A 19,038-nucleotide genomic window follows, 5' to 3' on the forward strand; every position below is an offset into this window, starting at 1 on the left:
TAAATAAATTTTTGCACAAAACAAAGTTTTGGTGGTGTTTTGGCTGCAACTTGTCACATAAAGTCAAGTGTGGAATTTTCCACCTATGGTGTTATGTGGGCACTCAGAAAGGCTAAGATTTTGGAGCATTTTAGATTTTGCATTTTCAGATTAGAGATGCTCAACGTGTATTTTACATTATGCTCTTTTGATTACTAGTGAGTTGAAAGAATTTTTTTAGAAGCCAGGTTAGCAGTTACTGTTTTCAGTAATAGGTACTCCAACTATTAATATGTATAAGCTTTCTGGATATAATTTCCTTTAAGACCAATACCCTTGCTGCTAAACAGAAGGCCATGATGGATTATGCAGCCCAATCTCTGCCATATGTTTGGTGCTTATTATTAAGCCCAACTACTGAGCAAAGAAAGACATAATTAGCCTTTTTGGGAATTATTTTAAGCCTTCAGCAGTAAAAGGCCTAAAGTTGATTTATTTCCCAGAATCTACTTGTATTTGATGCCTTTTAAAGTCTAGTCAGACTAAATGACCAGGCATGGTTTCAACCTTCTATAAAGGAGTTTCTGAAGTTCCCGGAAGGAGATGACCAAAAATAATCACCTGAGCACCTCTGCATCTCATCTCTGAGATATCAGTTGAAGACAAAAGATCAAGTCATTTGAAAAGAGACAGAATCACTAGACTAACAGAGACAGTGGGAGTTGAATTTGTGAGATGGAGGGACTGAGCCCTAGGTAGAGAGAGCTGTGAGCTACCTTGGCTGCTAAGGTAGAAACCAGGAGAAGGTGCTCTCTGTAATAAAGATGCATATCCTTTCATGAGACTGTCTTAACCAGCTGCCTCTGCCAGTGATTATCCTAGACTTAAATCTGTGCTTCCAAAATAAAGGCGAGCCTGATTCTAAAGCCATTCTCCACATTATTGTGCTTCCAAAGACTTTATTGTTTTGCAATGATGGGAACGGATTTTCACTCCCAGAGCTCTTGGAAACACATTGTAATTCCCATCCTTACTCTCCACCCAAATTGTGTCTAGATGACTTTGCTCATTTGCACCGTTTTTCATTGATGGCACATTTGGAAACAAAATCCTGAGGTTGTCATGGGTCTGCACGTATTTACATAGTTCGCAAATGCCAAAATGATAAACACTGTGCAGATGCTCCATAGGACAGTAACCCAGTCTGCCTCTGGCAGTTTCACACGCAAATGACTAAACACATCAGCTCCGGAAATAGACACCACAGCATGAGCTCACTGACTTTTCGTTTCATGTAAAAGTCCGGGGGCCAAGACTAATTAAAACCAGGAGCTTGATACTTTTAAAGATAACATAATGATAACTATTCCAAACACTCCTCATTCTTGCAATCCCAGCACCTTGGGGGAAGCTGGAGTGAGAATATAAAAACCGCCTGGTGGAGGCTGCAGCCGCAGGTCATGGCTGTCTGCATGCCCGTGCGAATACTCACTGGGCAGATGTAGGATGAATTGAATGAATGTACAGAAGAATAAATGATTGGAGTAAGCTTTTCGGTTCTGCACTGAGGCAGTCTGTGCCCAAGCGCATCAGCTCTGCCCCTGCGCTCCCCCCGCAGGGCTAGCTCTGTGTAGGAAGTGTTCCTTCCGTGCTTAGCCCTGGGCGGGGTACTCCCAGAGCCCCTCTTAGTGCATTCTTCATGAAGACACGTTGAAGTAGGTACTTTTTTTCTGTCTCAGAAATGCGAAGCCTAAGACTTAAGCCGGAAGATGAAAAGTGGCAGGACCAGGATTCAAACCCAAGTCTGCTGGATTCCAAAGCCTGTGTTCTCAACCCACATCCGAGGCTGCTGCTTGCTTAACAAGAGGTCACACTCAGTGAAACGCCACATACTTTTCCTGGTCTCCATTATAATTTCCTGGCCACTGAATCTCAATTTAGAAGGCTCCCGAAAGATCACCTGGTTCATTCAACTTTATTTTCAGGTGGGAACCTGTGGTCGTTTGGCTAACCTGTGGAAGCAAGAGGCAAGTCAGGCACACGTCCGCTGACATCCTATCCAACGCTGTCTCCATCTTCTCATGTTGGAGAGATGATCAGAGCAGGAATCATATGAACTGAAATAACGAATTTGGATTGTTTCATTGTTTTAGAAACATCACCCAAACTGACACCATGGTCGAATCATCCTTGCGCACATAACTCCCACAGTAAAAATAAACATCAAGAGGACAGATGTATGAGAAGTACTTTCACTTGAAAATATCATTAAAATGGTGAGAATATGATGAACTTGCTAATGGCAGTATCTTCCACAAATATTTGAATATGGCCTTTAAAAAAATATTGTGGTGTGTGCTGCTTATGGATTCTTGATGGTGGGAGAAACTGATCTGTCACTGGTTAAAGCTAAAAGCAGGAGTGCAGTTAAACACGGGCAATAGTGGTCTTCAGTTCCTGCTAACTTATCACTCTGAACTGCAGAAATGGATCTCCCACTCTACTCCTTTCTCTCCTATCCCCCCCAACTCCAACTGATGCCCTCAACACCTTTCAGTAGGACAAGTCCCCTCTGCTTCCCATCCAGCTCCTCACCTCTGGTTGTACCCGCTGGTCTCCCCTCCACACCATGATTTGTCTCCATGCAGGCTGCTCATGTCCACTCTGCTGAGGACCTCCGCTGGCTCACGAACGGTCACAGCCCTTTTGTGTTGTTTTCTCCAACTTTGTCTCTTTCCTCTTCCGTCTTTCTCCTTACATTCCAGAAACACATATAGTCTATAGGGACTCATCACCTAGAAACGACCGTGTGTGAAATTCTCGGATAGTTTATTCTCTGTGTCCCAAAGTTACAAATTACAAAGGAAGACTGGACGAGATCTGCAGGCCTCCCTCCAGCATGTGATTCTATGACTCTTAGAGAACACACAATTCCCAGCCACCAAAAGCCTTCAAGCTTTCAAAGTCTGTAAGCTTTTGGAAGAGACATGTTACTTTTAAAAAAGGCTAAGAAGCCCAAGAGTTAGAGGTTGCTGTGAGCCGTGTGATGCCACGGCACTCTACCGAGGGCAGTACAGTGAGACTCGGTCTCTACAAAAAAAAAAAAAAAAAAGGCTAAGAAGGCATTTCTCAAGGAGGATTAAAAAAGTACACTCTCCACCCTTGTCTGTCTGCCCACTGGAGTGAGCAAAATGACAAAGAACTTTTTTTTTTTAGAAAGAGTCTTATTCTGTTACCCCAAGCTAAGAGTGCCATGGCATCAACCTAGCTCACAGCAACCTCAAACTCCTAGGTTCAAATGATCCTCCTGCTTCAGCCTCCTAACTAGCTAGGAAGAAATGTACCCACCACAGATGCACAGCTAGTTTTTTTTATATTTTAAGTAGAGAGTATTGTGAGTATTGCTCTTGTTCAGGCTGATCTTGAACTTCTGAGCTTAAGGGATCTTCTGGGCATGGCCTGTCAAAGTGCTAGGATTACAGGTATGGGCCACTATGCCTGGCCCCATGGGCAAGTTCTTGAGGAAACAATGTAGTGGACTGTGGTGGGTAAGAATTTTTTCAGTTTTGAAAACTTTTCTACCTAGGGTTGTGAGGTTAAATATAGGACATAATTTTTATTTGCTAAGCCTGGAAGGCCTATTCCTCATCCAGTTCATTTTTTACTTAACAGATACCATCTCCCTGGCCACAGGTAAATATGTACCTAATTCCCATTCCAGTAGAGACTGGTCCAAGTCAAGTATATACCATCAACCCAGAACTAGAGTCATTTCTTGGGTGGACATGTGCTCTGTCATTGCTAACCTTGGGTTTCTGGTAGCCACATCCTTTGTTACAAAATAATGAGACCAAAAAGCAAAGAGAAGCCAAGAGAGCAGTGAACAAAATGGGCACAGAGATCACCTGTAGCTTTGAGTTCCCAACAGTAGGTCTCTGTTACATGTTTCTGAAAGAACTCCTGATTCATATGTAGAGAATTCCATTCTTCTCTGGACTTTATGTTTTCCTTAAGTAATAAGTGGAGTAGGGAGAGCACACAGCATGGAGGGGCATGGTACCATGGGCACAGTCCACTTCTGCTCTCCACTTGCACAGTGAAGAATCACTGTGGCAAAAAATGGAATCCCAGCTTCCTTTCTTCTGTTTTCAGATGGTCTTCTTTCCACTTCTCTAGAACATAAAATCAAAGGCCCTCATTTTACACATGAAAAATTGTAATCAGGAAGAAATTAAACAGCTTGTCTTAGACTGTATGGCTAAAACCCAGGGTTTGAATCAATTATTATGTACTGAGGTTATAGAAATTAATTTTAATATAAGCCTGATATGGAAGATGACTAATGAGTAGCAAAATTTGACAGAGGCTCCCTATCAGAGGGCGAAAAACTGGACAGAATCGGACTATATGAAACCAAAGGTGGGGAGCTGAGCCAAGAAAGAAGTTCGACAAACTGTGACTCCAAGGAAGAGCATTCAAGAAAACAAATTACAGGTACAAAGCCTATCGTCCAGGGGACCGGAGACCCCCTCCCCCAAGTGGGAGGCTTGCTGGGGGCTCTCTGCAAGTGAGCAAGGGGAAAAAAGACATCTCATTTTACCTCACTGGAGAGAGCTGCTAAACGTCAAGTCTCCTTCTCCAGGGAGGTCCCAACTGTGAACTCAGGCACCACCCTCCCTTCCCCGTCATAAAATTGAACAAATATTTTCCCCACAATTTTGAACTCCCAGTCTACCCTTCCCCCATCCCATGGTGGTCTAAAGTTCTGTCCCCTGCAGAGGCCAGAATGTTTGGTCTGTTCCTGGGAGATCTGGGCATAGTGTGGACCGCCTAACATCAGGATGGATTCTGTGAGTAGTGGGGAAGAAAGAGGGTTGGGGGGGAGGAGCAGTCCCCTGGTTATGACTTTGCCTGGCCAGCAGTGCCATTAACTCCTGGTTTGGGCTGTGTCTGGTGGGAGAGATTAAAGAACCCCCAGCTCTGACAATGCCCACAAGCAGGAAAATGGTCACCAGTGTGGACTGAGCTCAGTGGGTAGGCAAGGATCCCTGGCTCCAACTGAGCTTGCAGGCAGAGACTTGAACACTAGTGTGGATTGAATCTGGCAGGTGGGGGTGAGGATCCCTGGCTCCAACTGAGCTGGCTAGCAGAGGCTTGCCAGTGTGGACTGAACCTGGTGGGTGGGGTCCCAGAATCCCAGCTTTGATTGTGCCCAGGGAACAGGGGAGTTGATGCCCAATTGGGATTTTGATGGACAATCGGTGGCTAACTAGAGGGGACTGGGAGCCATACCCTTGGGGTTGAGGGACAGAACTGACTGAGGATTTCTATCTGCAGTTGGACACCCTTGGATCCCTCTCTGTTGAGCAGGGTTTGTACTGCCCAAGACAATTTGATTGGAACTTGTGTCTGGGGCTGTCCACCTGGGACATTCTGAGGTTGGTCTTTGAAGTTCTGTAGCAGAAAAGAACTGAATGGTGGTGGTGGGGCACTTCAGCTGTCTGTATCTCTCCTTAGCTGAGTTTTAAACCTAATACCATGACTTCTTAGGATAAGGTAGAGGTTGGCTGATTTCAAAATAGAGTCAGCTTACACTATCTCACCAAGTAGGTCCCCAGAGTCTCTGCCAAAACTCTGAAAGGGGCCTTTGTAAGGTTGTAGGGGATAAGCCACAATTACAAAGCCTAGCACTTTGATAAGGGGCTGATTAATTCTACTACCTGGAACACCCGATTCAATCTTACCCTACCAATTTTAATAACCAAATGGTGGAAAATAAACATGGGACAGAACCAACAGAAGAACTCTGGCAGCATAAATAACCAGAATAGATCAACCCCTCCAAGGAATGACAAAGGAGATACTACTGAAGAGGCCATTCATAGACAAATGGCTGTGATGTCAGAAATAGAATTCAGAATATGGATGGCAAAAAAGATGAATAGAATGGAAGAAAAGTTAGAAATTGAAATCCAAAGAATAGTTCTAAAGTTTTCTCAAGAAATTAATGAATTCAAAGACAAAATCACCAAAGACATGGATGTAATGAGAAACAAGATAGCAGAGCTTAAGGCAATGAAAAAATTATTCAAGGAGCTCCACAATACAGTAGAATACCTCAGTAATAGAGTTCACCTGGCAGAAGAAAGGATCTCTGAAATTAAAGACAAAGTTTTGAATGTTCTCAAATGCTCAAACAGAGAAATATCAGAATGACTGCAGATCTCTCAGATGAAACCTCTGAAGCCATAAAAGGATGGTGATCTACCTTCAATCTCCTGAAACTTTCAGCCCAGGATCCTTTATTCAGCTAAACTGAGTTTCATTTGTGATGGAGAAATCAAATACTTTAATGACATACACATGTTGAAGAAATTTTCCATAACTAAACCAATTCTCCAGGATATTCTCTGACCCATCCTCCACAATGACCAGCACAATGCTCTACCACCGAAGTAAACTCACCCAGAAATTTTTGAACAAAACCCAACTTCCACAGTGGTGAAAGGATTAAAAATATCCACTGGACACTTGAAAAACATGTCATGCAAAACACTACCATGCTTATCAATTCTCTCAATTAATGTGAATGGTTTAAATTGTCCTCTAAAGAGGCATAGGTTGGCTAACTGTGTACAGAAACTCAGACCACATATCTACTGCATGTAAGAATCTCTTCTTACCTTAAAGGATAAAAATAGACTCAAGGTGAAGGGATGGATGTCTATAATACAGGCAAATGGAAATCAGAAAAAAGCTGGGGTTGCAATTTTATTTGAAGTTATAATTGGCTTTAAACCAACAAAGATAAAGAAATATAAGGATGGTCACTACATATTTGTCAAGAGAAACACTCAACATGAAGAGTTTTTGATAATTAACATTTATTGACCCTACTAGAATACTCCTCAATGTATAAAGCAAATCCTAACAGATACGAACAATTTGATATCTTCTTGTACTATAATAGTTGGAGATTTTAACAGACAGTTTTGGATAGATCCTCCAAGAAGAATCTAATCAAAGAAATATTAGACTTAAACCTGACCCTACAACAAATGGACTTAACAGACTTCTACAGAACATTTCATCCTAATAATACTGAATAAACATTCTTTTCATCAGCCCACAGATAATCCTACAAAATTGATCATATCTTAGAACACAAGTCTAACCTTAGCAAATTTAAAAGAAGAGAAATTTCGCCTAAGCCCAGGAGTTGGAGGTTGTTGTGAGCTGTTTGATGCCACAGCACTCTACCGAGGGCAATAAAGTAAAACTCTGTCTCTACAAAAAAAAAAAAAAAAAAAAAAAAAAAGAAGAAGAAGAGAAATTATTCCTGTACCTTCTCAGATCACCATGGAATAAAAGTTGTACTCAACAGCAACAGAATCTTCATACTCAAACAAAGGCATGGAAACTAAATAATACTGGGCTGAATGATAGCTGGATCAAAGATGAGATTAAGAAGGAAATCACCAAATGTTTAGAACTAAATTATAATGAAGACACAAATTATCAAAACCTGTGGGATACTACAAAGGCAGTCCTAAAAGTGAAATTTATAGTGTTGCAAGCCTTCATTGAGAAAACAAAAAGAGAAAAAGCCAACAACTGAATGGGTCACCTCAAGCAACTGGAAAAGGAAGAACATTCCAACCCCAAACCCAACAGAAGAAAAAAGATAATCAAAATTAGGGCAGAATTAAATGAAATAAAAAAAAAAGAATCATTCAGAAGATCAACAAAACAAAATTTGGTTTTTTGAAAAGATTAATAAAATTGATAAACCTCTTTTGGGAGCAAGACATGATTGTAAGAGGGTCTTTGCCTAACAAATGCAATCAGTGTAACCTGGTTTCTTGTACCCTTAATGAATCCCCAACAATAAATTAAAAAAAAATTGATAAAACTTTAGCCAACCTAATCAGAAACAGAAAAGTAAAATCTCTAAAATTGTCAATCAGAAACGATCAAGGAGAAAATAGCAATAGACACCTCAGAAATTAAAAAAATCCTCAATGATTACTACAAAAAACTCTATTCTCAGAAAAATATGAAAATCTGAAGGAAATGGACCAATACTCGGAAGGATGCCACCTTACTGGACTCAACCAGAAAGAATTAGAAATTTTGAATAGACCTATGTCAATCACTGAAATAGCATCAACTATACAAAATCTCCCCAAAAATAAAAGTCCAGGATCAGATGACTTCACATCTGAATTCTACCAAACCTTTAAAGAGGAACTAGTACTTATATAACCTTTTCCAAAGCATAGAAAAAGAAGGAATACTTCCCATTATATTCTATGAAGCAAATATCACTCTGATCCTCAAACCGGGAAAGGATCCAATAAAGAAAGAAAATTATAGACCAATAGTATTAATGAATATTTATGCTAAAATATTCAATAAGATCTTAGCAAATAGAATTCAACAACACATCAAAAAAATTATACATCATGATCAAGTTGGTTTTATTCCAGGGTTACAAGGTTGGTTCAACATACATAAATCTATAAATATAATACATCATATAAATAAAATAAAAAACAAAGACCATATTATTCTCTCAATTGATGAAGAAAAAGCTTTTGATAATGTCCAGCATCCTTTCATGATCAGAACACTTAAGAAAATAGGCTTAGATGGGTCATTTCTTAAACTGATAGAGGCCATCTATAGCAAACCCACAGCCAATATCACATTGAATGGAGTAAAATTGAAAACATTTCCACTCAGATCAGGAACTAGTGGATGCTCACTGTTGCCACTGCTATTTGACATAGTAATGGAAGTCTTAGCCATCACAATCATACAAGAGAAGGTGATCAAGGGTATCCAAATGGAGTCAGAGGAGATCAAACTCTCACTCTTGGCAGATGATATGATCCTATACCTGGAAAATCCCAGGGACTCAACTACAAAACTCTTAGAAGTGATCAAGGAGTATAGCAGTGTCTCAGGTTACAAAATCAATACTTACAAGTCAGTAGCTTTCATATAAGCCAACAATAGTCAAGCTGAAAATACAGTCAAGGACTCAATTCCTTTTACAGTAGTGCCAAAGAAGATGAAATATCTGAGAATTTACCTAACAAAGGACATGAAAGATCTCTATAAAGAGAATTAGAAACTCTGAGAAAAGAAATAGCTGAATATGTTAACCAATGGAAAAACATACTATGCTCATGGGTCGGAAGAATCAACATTGTTAAAATGTCCATACTACCAAAAGCAATCTACAGATTTAATGCAATTCCTATTACAGCACCATTGTCATACTTTAGAGCTTTAAAAAATAGTGCTTCGTTTTATATAGAATCAGAAAAAAAACCTTGAGTAGCCAATACATTACTCAGAAATAAAAACAAATCAGGAGGTATCACATTATTAGACTTCAGGCTATACTATAAATCTATAGTAATCAAAACAGAATGGTATTGGCACAAAAACAGAGAGATAGATTTATGGAACAGAACAGAGAACCAAGAGATGAACCCAGCTGCTTATCATCATTTGATCTTTGATAATCCTATCAAAAACATTCAGTGGGTAAAGACTCCCTATTTAACAAATGGTTCTGGGTGAACTGGCTAGCTACCTGTAGAAGACTGAAAGTGGACCCCCACCTTTCATCATTAACAAAAATTGATTCTCGCTGGAAAAGATATTTAAACTTAAGACATGAAACTATAAAAATACCAAAAGAGAGTTCAGGGAAAACACTTGAAGAAATCAGCCTGGGAGAATATTTTATAAGGAGGATGCCCCCCGCCCCCTCCCCCCTCCCCGGGCAATTGAAGCAAGATCAAAAATATATTACTGGGATCTGATCAAACTAAAAACCTTCTGCACAGCCAAGAACACAGTAAGTAAAGCAAACAGACCACCTTCAGAATGGGAGAAGATTTTTGCAGGTTATGCTTCTGACAAAGGTCTGATAACTAGAATTCACAGAGAACTCAAACTAAGGGAGGGGGGAGGTGGGTAGAGGGAAGGGGATTGGTGGGATTACACCAGCGGTGCATCTTACAAGGGTATATGTGAAACTTGGTAAACGGTCTGTGAAGCTAGTGAATGATGCCCCATGATCATATCAATGTACACAGCTATGATTTATTAAAAAAAAAAAAAAAGAAAAAAAAAAGAAAATAATAAATAACCCCATTCTAAATGGGCAAGAGACTTGAACAGAAACTTCTCTGAAGAAGACAGGTGCATGTCCTACAAAGACATGAAAAAATGCTCATCATCTTTAATCATCAGAGAAATGCAAATCAAAACCACTTTGAGATATCATCTAACTCCCGTAAGATTAGCCCATGTAACAAAATCCCAAAACTACAGATGTTGGTGTGGATGTGGAGAAAAGGGAACACTTCTGCACGGCTGGTGGGAATGCAAGCTAATACAGCGTTTTTGGAAAGAAATATGGAGAATACTCAAGGAACTAAAAGTAGACTTAACATTCGATTCTGCAATTCCTCTACTAGGTATATACCCAGATGATCAAAAATCATTTTACAACAAAGACATTTGCACCAGAATGTTTGTTGCAGCCCAATTAATAATTGCCAAGACATGGTAACAGCCCAAGTGCCCATAGACCCATGAATGGATTAACAAATTGTGATATATGTATACCATGGAATACTATGCAACCACAAAAAGATGAAAACTTCACATTTTTTATGTTTACCTGGATGAACCTGGAACATATTCTTCTTAGTAAAGTATCTCAAGAATGTGGAAAAAAAGATGCAATGTACTTAATACTACTATGAAATCAATATGTAATCACGTACACATTCATATGAATGATAAAACAGAGCTATAGTCCAGAAGTAAAAGGGAAAAGGAGAAAGAGGGGAGGGGAGAGACTAGGTGGAGGGAGGGTATTTTGGGGGGACCTCACCCAATGTGCATGATGCAATGGTACATTTCAAAACTATTAAGAAAAGAGTATAATTGTCTTACCACAAGAAATAAGCAAGCGAAGTGATGGATGTGTTAATCAGTTTGATGTAAACACTTCACATTGTATATCAAATCAGTATGCTGAACCCCATAAATGCATCAATTTACACAGTTATGATTTAATAAAATTTAAAAAATAAGCCTGATATAATAAAAAACAAGAAAGACAACTTTTATGTCCAAAAATCTAATGTGGTCAATAGGGAAATGTAAATGCTTATATTGCTTTTATGATTATTGATTGTAGCAAATCACAAATTGGAAGGATTGATTGTCTCTTAGTCATTCTCTCAGTATCTATGTCTAGCATCACCCTCTTTTTTCTGCTATGAGGCCCTGCTGCTTTGGGAACAGGGCTGGGAAAACCCAGCCTGGTCAGTCATTGAACCTGATTTCTCTCACAAGGGAGAAGGGTCTAAAAATGGGTTTATTATTCCCTGACAAAGAAAAAACCAGTGACTAAATGGTAATATAATTAGACTCCTTTCCTGAGATTTACTTTTTATTAGATGTGATGGGGAACATGTTTCTCTCCTTGGCTATTGAATTGGGAGGATGTATGTCTGGATACTCTGAACCCATTTTTCCTACCATATAGGAAAAAATTATATCTTCAGTTGGAGAAAAGTAAAACCGATGCAAAGAGAGAAGCAGAAACAAATGAAAGACTTGGTATTTATGACTTCCCAATCCCCAGATCCACATATTCTTGAACATAGATTCATCCATCCCCTTTCTTCCTTTACAAAAGCCAAAAAAACCCTATTATTTTACCAAAGTTATTTTGATGCAAGTTTCTGATGCTTAAAACTAAAAGAATAGTTTGATTTTACTTGTGATACTACTTTTCTTTGTTGGCATGGATCATTGTAACTTGCCTGCTTGTAATTGTCTAAGTTAATAACAATCTGGTAATAGCTTTAGACAGAAAATCTAAATTCAATACACATTTAAGGGGAATAATTATACCAACCTCATGCAATAATCAAATGCAAATTTTAACTATAGGCTTTAACAAAAAAAGCTCCTTAAATCCCATTTACTCTAGCTACAAAAGATAAACTACTTAAGAATAAATTTAACCAAAAGAATGAAAGACTTGGACTCTGAAAACTATTAAATGTTGATGTAAGAAATGGAAGAAGACACGAAGAAAAGGAAAGATACCCTGTGTTCATGGATTTGAAGAATTAATATTGTTAAAATGTCCATACTACCTAAAGAAATCTATTGATTCAAAATTCTAATGTCATTTTTTAAAGAAATAGAAAAAATTCTCAAATTCATATGGAACCACAAAAACCTCTGAATAGCTAAGGCAATCATGAGTGAAAGTACAAGCTAGAGACATCACATTACCTGATTTTAAACTATCCCACAAAGCTATAGTAATTAAAACAGCATGGTGGTGTTATAAAATACACATCTCAGACAACGGAACAGAATAGAGCCCAGAAATGAACCCATGCATGTAAGGAAATTGATTTTGGACAAAAGTGCCAAGAATACACAATTGGAAAGGATGACCTTTTCAACAAATGGTATTGGGAAAACGGATAGTCATACGCAGAATGAAATTGGACCCTTGTCTTACAGAATATATGAAGAAACTCAAAATGGATTAAAGACGTCAACATAAGAAAAAAAACCCATAAAACTATGAGGAAAACTTAATAGAAAAACCACATGACATTGGTCTGGGCAATGATTTTTTTTTTATTTGACTTTAAATGCACAGGCAATAAAAGCAAAAATAGACAAATAGGATTACTTCAAAATAAAAACTTCTGTACAGCAAAGGGATCAGTTAACAATGTAAAGAGATAACCTACAGATTGGGAAAAAATATTTTTAAGCCATAAATAAGGGGTTACTATCCAAAATATATAAGGAACTCAATTTAATAGCGAGAAGAAATGGGCAAGAAACTCAAAGAAAACATATAAATGCCCCACAAACATATAACAAAATGCTCAACATTGCTAATTATTAGAGAAATACAAACTAAAACAATGGTGAGATACTATCTTACCCCTGCCAGAATGGCTATTACAAAAAATATGAAAGATAACAAGTGTTGGTGAAGATGTGGAGAAAGGAAACCCTTGTTTACTGTTGGTGGAAATGTAAATTAGTACAGTATAGAAAACCATATAGAGATTCCTCAAAAAACTAAAATAGAATTATTATAATCCAGCAATATCATTTGAAATCAGTTTGCTAAAGAGATGCCCCCACCCCCATGTTCATTGCAGCACTATTCATAGTAGCCAACTTAGGGAATCCACTGGAGTGTCCACTAATAGATGAATGGATAAAGAAATGTGGTGTATATACACAATGGAATATTACTCAGCCTTTAAGAAGATGGAAATTATGTCATTTCTAACAACCTGCATAGAATTGGAGAACACTAAGTGAAATAAGCCAAACACAGAAAGAAAAAAACCACCTGTTCTCACTTATAGTCAAATCTAAACTAAACTCATAGAGGCAGAATGGGGATGGAAGCTGGGGGAACTGGGGAGATGATTGTCACAGAGTACAAAGCCTCACACAAGAAAACTAAATGTGTGTGGTTTTTTTTTTTTTAAATATACTCCACAATGTGGTGAATATAGTCAATAATAATATATTACACATTTCAAATTTTCTAGGAAGGCAAATTTCAAATGTTCTCACCACAGAAATGTTAAGTATTTGAAGTGATGGATGCATTAATTAGCTTTATTTAATTATTCTATATTTTATTCATAAATCAAAACATCACTTTGTACCCCATAAATATATACAAGTATATATTGTGAATTTACAATATAATTTTTTAAAAAATATACACATTTGGTGATAAGTACAATACTAAATAATTCTGCAAAGAAAACCCTTAAGAGAGAAGAAAATATATAAGAAATTGTAGAATATGATCTTAGGGTATGGAAGGCCTTCATAAATTAATCTAAAACCCAGAAACCATGAACAAAATGCTGATATACAGGGAGTCCATAAAGTTCACATCCAACAATTATCTCTTTTAAATTGCACATAAACTTTATGGACACCCTGCATTTGAATGGGGAAATATTTTAAATTGTTGACTTATAAAAGTTACTATTAATAACATTAAAAGATAAGTGCAAAATGGAAGAATATGTTTTCAAAATACATAATTTATATTGGGTTGACATTTGTAATATATAAAAAGTTTCTATGAGTCAATAAGTGAACATAACCCAAGAGAAAAATAGGCAAAGTTATTATATAAATTGACAATTCCCAGAAGCAGCAAGAGAAACGGCTCATTCTAATTTAACACAGGCAGGAGGTTTAAAATAAAAAATAAGAAACATAAGAAAACATCCCTTGGAGGAATGCCCCCTGTGCCTGCAGTCCCTTGTCCCCCTTTGCTGTCCTAAAGTGCTCGTGTATTTTTGCATCTCAGACCCACCTGCTCACAGAGATGCCTTCTGTGCCTCCAAGATCCTTTGTGTATCTCTCTCTCATGTCTCTGGGGTCATTGCACGCAGCATCTACTTACAAATTTGCTTCCCCTCACTAACTGAGGGCTAGGTCTATCGCTTTGTTTTAGTGACCAAGCCTTAATCTCTTTAAATTCCTGTACCTTACCTAACATGTACCCATAGAAGAGACTTATAACAAATGTCTGGTAAATGAATAAATAACAATGTGTGTTTTCGTGGTAACTGTTGGAGCAGTATCTGGATTCTATAGGAAATTGCCTACCTTTCACTTTTCATTTGGACTATAGATGCTCACACGTATTACCTTACTCATGTGAGAGAGGGGAACAGTGACAGGGAAAACTCTGTACCTATCAATTCTAATATACCCCTTTGGTATCTCATTGCTGTGCATATGTCATCTGGATTATTATTCCTGATGGCAAAGCAAAACAAAGGCAATTCTCTGCTATTAAAGTCATCAGATGATTCAGTGGTCGCTGAGAAGGAGCTAAACTTCCTGGCTTATGAATGAAAACCTTCTCTCATCATTTGGTACGATCTGGGAAGCATCAGCATGAAGCCTGCAGCAAGGGTGTCGGGAGTGAAAATACTATCCAACATCACCAGCACTCTGGAAGTCTGAAGAGAACTGTGTACAAAAACACAGCCATCCACAGTTAGGAGTCAAAAAGCGATTAACGGAGTCAGGCTTTGAATGTGAAGAAGTTTAGAAATATATGAACCAATTTTTTCACTTGCATTTTCCTGATTATATATATGCATAAGAGTGCCATATAACAAAAATCTATGTTTCCATCTAAAAAAACTTTCTCAATAAATATAAAATAAAATTCTAAGTAATGAAAAAGCAAAAGCTTTACACCGTAAGTTGTATAGTTGAGTTGGCAGTGTTTTTTTTTTCTCCTTTGATGGTAGTATATTCAAGAATGGTACATCTTATAATCACTGGCATATTGGGTTTGATGTAAATTTGGTAACAATAACACCAACACATATTAAACCCTTATTTTTTCCAAGGCACTATACAAAGCACTTTACATGCATTATCTCATTGAATTGTTTTATCAACTCTATAGGTAGACTGATTATCCTCATTTACAGAAAATGAAACTGAGATTTAGAGAAGTCAATTACTGACAGAACTAGAATTTTTGAGTGACTCAGAGTCTGTGCCATTAATCAAGTGTCTGAAGGAAGCAGGAACAGCAATTTCTTAGGACACATACATTATCGCAGGGCCGTGGATTTGGGGAACATTTTCTAGAATACACAATAATGTATTTTAGTGCCTATCTTGTTGAAATTATGATGAAGACAAATTAAATAACTGTGAGCATGTGTTTCTGTTTATAAATAATAAATATGAATGTCGGTTATACAAATGACATGTCAAATGTTGTAAATATTTGTTGTGCAATGGGAGATGTGTTTTTGGAGCTGTATATATACTAACACTTGCCAAACTGTGACAAAGTCCTGGAAATGACAGATCCCGTCAAGTCATAGCCTTGAAAGAATGGCATACTTTACCCTCTCTCTAGCACAGAGGGCTAAACATAAGTTACCATCTTACACTTCAGTGGTAGTTCTATTGTATTTAAAAATCTGTGCTTACTACACTAGTTCATGGAATCCACTTAGCAGCAAATAAGTCAACTTAGAAGAGCTTCCTTATAGTAAGTATAAAGCTGAATTCAAAAACGCTGCAAATGAGAATCAGCTACATGAATCAGCACCTTAGATAAAGGGAATTACTCTTTTTTTCATGCAAATTTGCCAATTTTTTCTCCTTTTTTTCTTTATTAAATCATAAAGAGGTAGATCATGTATTCATTAATGCATTTATGGGGTACAATATGCTGATTTCATATACAATTTAGAATGTTTACATTGTACTGGCTAATATATCCCTCACCTCATTTGCTTAGTTATTGTTAAGACATTTATACTCCATACTTAATAGATCTGACATGTACCCTTGCAATATGCACCATAGATGTGATTCCACCATTCACCCTCCCTCCATCTGGCCTCCATCCTCCACTTCCATCCCCCCCCCCGCCTTTATCCTGGGCCATAGTTATGAACTATTCTTCATATAAAAGTGTGAATGATTGTAAATTGGTTTCACAATAGTACTGAGTACATTGGATACTTTTCCTCCATTCTTGATATACTTTACTAAGTAGGATAGTTCCAGCTTCACCCATATAAACATACAAGAGGTAAAGTCTCCATCTTTTTTAAGGCTGCATAATATTCCATGGTATACATATACCACAATTTATTAATCCATTCACTGTTGATGGGCATTTGGGCTTCTTCCATGACTTGGCTATTAAGAATTGAGCCACAATGAACAATCTGGTGTAAATATCTTTGTTATAAAGTGATTTTTTGGTCTTTTGGATATACTCGTAGTAGAGGAATTGCAGGATCGAACAGTAGGCTTACTTTTAGATCCCTGAGTATTCTCCATACTTCTTTCCAAAAGAGACGTATTAGCTTGCATTCCCACCGGCAGTGCAGAAGTGTTCCCTTTTCTTCACATCCATGCCAACATCTGTAGTTTTGGGATTTTGTTATGTGAGCTAACTCTTACTAGAGTTAGATGATATCTCAAAGTGGTTTTGATTTGCATTTCTCTGATGATTAAAGATGATGAACATTTTTTTATGTGTCTGTAGGCCATGTACCTATCTTCTTCAGAGAAGCTTCTGTTCAAGGCCCTGTCTGCGGTTCTTTGTTAGAACGGGGCATTGCATGGACTGCGGCAGCACAGCTACGCTGTATCTGTGAATCTGGTAACAGTGCAGGAAGGCATAAGGGGGAAGGTGTCTGGCTTGGCTCTGAGAACATGCAACTCAGCAGCAGGTGGAGGCTTGGGTCTCCATGCGATGGATGGAGACTCAGGAACGTTGAGGCGTGGAACCTGAGCGGAGACACCTCCCACCCAGCATCAGCATTAATAGAGCAATCCCACCGGGGTCAAATTTTGCAGAGACATCTGCCCAATTCTGTGGACTGCCAGAGGGAGCTAGACCTCGCATTGCTGGGATACCAGAGGAGCAGAGCAGCTGGGGCAGAGACCGAGTCTCTGAGGGTGAAAAACATTTGCTGCTTTGTTAACCTCTGGTTTGGAACAAGCTCAGGTGGAACACTCCCCAGTTTCCATTGAGCACCCGAGGTAGTCAGACTGCAGCTCCCCTAGCCAGCAGGTGGCAGAGTGTGGTCGCCTGGCCAAAGAGGCATTGACTTCCCACTGACTCTGGCAGGCCCAACTCCCTGCTGCATTTGCTCATTGGAGGGAACTTGGCCACAGCCCCGTGGGGCTACCAGTGCCTGGGTGTGATGGAGGTGCAAGGTGGGGAAGAAGGCACCAGCCCCCTGGACTATTTTGCTGGACGGGCCTTTTTGACTCCACAGAGCACCGAAGTGAAGTGAGTTACACTTGAGCTGCCCGTGGACCCCTGCTGTCTAGTCGCTGGAGACCTTTTGAGCTCTCCCAATTAACTCTTTTTTTTCCATATATGTATTTTTATTTTTATTTATTTATTTTTGTTTTTTATTAATATTAAATCATAGCTGTGTACATTAATACAATCACGGGGCACCATACACTGGTTTTATAAACAGTTTGACACATTTTCACCACACTGGTTAACACAGCCTTCCGGGCATTTTCTTAGTTATTGTGTTAAGACAATTATATTCTACATTTACCAAGTTTCACATGTACCCTTGTAAGATGTACCGCAGGTGTAATCCCACCAATCACCCTCCCTCCACCCATCCTCCTCCCTCCCTCTCCTCCCTCTCCCCCTGCCCCATATTCTTAGATTATAACTGGGTTATAGCTTTCATATTAAGACTTCTTTTCTCTCCGACTTTCTAGCAGACATTCTGATTTAAGCCCTGGAAATGGACTTGACCTTATTAGAAAACTGTTTGGAAAACTGCTTTATTAGCTATAAAATATCTTCCCAGATGTTAAAAGTCAATAAAGAAATAAGTTTTAAGACTTTTCATAGGTGTCAGGAAAAGCTGTTTGCTCAAACCATAACTTATATAGTTTTCTATTTATGAACATCTTTGCCTTTTGTCCTGATATTAGAATGACAACTTTATCTGAACATTAATTAGCTTGAGGGTGAACGTATGTCTAAGTAAGGGTATTATCCATCATGTTTTAGAAGAATATTGCTTACTTGCTCTCATTTTATCCAGTTGGCATCTCTTCCCAATACCACCTATTTTAAGGTGAAAATACAAGGTTTTGTTATTTCCTTTTTTTCCCCCTCTTCGCATATAATTTTCCAATGTCAGTAGCAGCCTTCCTCAAACTCTGAAAGTATGATAAGATGAGTGGTTGCAACCCAGCGGCAGAGTTTTTAGTACTTTCTATTTCAAATTCTGTCAATGCTTAACCATTTGTGTCAACAAGAGACAGTTATTTATTGTTCCTGCTGTTCAGGAAGAAATGTTAAGATCTTGGCTGTAGGCCTTTTGAAACAACAGCCAGTGGGATTTTGCATTAGAGGGCATCAAGGGGCATTGCCCAGTGAACTTTGAACTTCCTGGTGCCTTTGAACTT

General features: G+C 38.4%; 1 long non-coding RNA gene across 1 annotated transcript; it reads right to left on the bottom strand.

Moving 5' to 3' along the window:
* Positions 1 to 874: 874 nt before the first annotated feature.
* Positions 875 to 18,778, bottom strand: LOC128590571 (uncharacterized). The gene is made up of 4 exons (XR_008381294.1): positions 18,653 to 18,778; positions 3,885 to 4,151; positions 2,575 to 2,774; positions 875 to 2,096 (listed from the first exon to the last, which is right to left on the bottom strand). It is a non-coding gene; the product is annotated as an uncharacterized LOC128590571 (long non-coding RNA).
* Positions 18,779 to 19,038: the final 260 nt, after the last annotated feature.

This window comes from Nycticebus coucang, chromosome 7, assembly GCF_027406575.1.
Source record: "Nycticebus coucang isolate mNycCou1 chromosome 7, mNycCou1.pri, whole genome shotgun sequence".
NCBI classification, from domain to species: Eukaryota; Metazoa; Chordata; class Mammalia; order Primates; family Lorisidae; genus Nycticebus; species Nycticebus coucang.